Consider the following 1,259-nt stretch of genomic DNA (forward strand, 5'->3'; position numbering starts at 1 on the left):
TAGGGTTTTTGCAATTTACTTTTCTGTTTTTAATTTTTATTTTTCTGTTTTCATATTCACTTGATTACTTTGCGTTGTGCAGTGCTACTAAGGTATTTTGCTGTTTATGCGAGGTAAACAGAGCTCAGACGACCTAGAATACGATCCGGAAATTGAAAGGACTGCTAGAGCACTTCGGAAAGCTGTCCGATCGCAAAGGTTAGCTCAATCCGTTCCACCGGGTGTTCGAGAACAAGTACCGGAGCAACTCTCAAGTGAATCTGAAACAATCTCTTCTCCTAAATCTGCAACGATGGAAGGAGAAGGAGTTGTACCACCAAGACCTAAGCTTGGAGACTACGGGTTAGCCACTCATCGCGGTCAACTGACCCACACTTTTCAACCAGCTAACCCCGTAGCGTTCGACATCAAGACAACTGTCCTCAATGGTTTGAGGGACAAGCAATTCGATGGGACTGAAGCTATGAGTCCTCATGAACACTTGAGCCGTTTTGCTGAAACCTGTGAGTTTTGTGTGCAACCAGCCACCGTGACTGAAGCACAAAAGAAGTTAAGGCTGTTTCCTTTCACCTTGACGGGAAGAGCAAAAGATTGGTTGCTAACAATTCCAAACGGGACTGTCCAAACATGGGAAGAGTTAGAGCTGAAGTTCTTGGAGAAATACTTCCCTATGTCTAAGTATTGGGACAAGAAGATGGAGATCTCTAACTTCAAGCAAGGAGAAGGTGAATCATTGTATGATGCTTGGGAGCGATTCAATTTGCTTCTCAAGAGATGCCCTAATCATGAGTTCACCGAGAAGCAATACCTCCAAATCTTCACTGAGGGGGTAACACCAAACACTCGAATGTTCTTAGATGCTTCCGCGGGAGGTAGTCTCAAAAGTAAAACTGATCATGAAGTTCAAGCTCTAATTGAAAACATGGCTGGCAATGAGTATCGTGATCAAGCTAAAAAGAAAGAAAGAGGAGTGTTTGGGGTGAGTGAACAAACTGCTATCCTTGCCAACCAAGCAGCAATGAACAAACAAATCGAAGCTCTAACTAAGGAGTTTCAAGGCTTCACTTTGGCTCATAAGCAACAACAAGTGGCTGCAATCAAGTGTGACTTATGTGGTGAAGAACATCCCAACGGTGAATGTGTTCCGGAAGGATCAAGTGAAGAAGCTAACTTCATGGGAGGATATCAAAGGCAGAATCAATACTACAATTCAGGCATTAATAAGCATCCAAATCTAAGCTACTCAAACAACAATGCTT

At 43.1% G+C, this 1,259-nt stretch overlaps 1 non-coding gene across 1 annotated transcript; it reads right to left on the reverse strand.

Moving 5' to 3' along the window:
- Positions 1 to 685: 685 nt before the first annotated feature.
- On the reverse strand, positions 686 to 792 carry LOC146946890 (small nucleolar RNA R71). Its single transcript, XR_015029523.1, has one exon. It is a non-coding gene; the product is annotated as a small nucleolar RNA R71 (small nucleolar RNA).
- Positions 793 to 1,259: the final 467 nt, after the last annotated feature.

The sequence above is a fragment of the Medicago sativa genome, chromosome 2, assembly GCF_051527215.1.
Source record: "Medicago sativa cultivar Bolivia chromosome 2, Bolivia_mono, whole genome shotgun sequence".
Taxonomy (NCBI): Eukaryota; Viridiplantae; Streptophyta; class Magnoliopsida; order Fabales; family Fabaceae; genus Medicago; species Medicago sativa.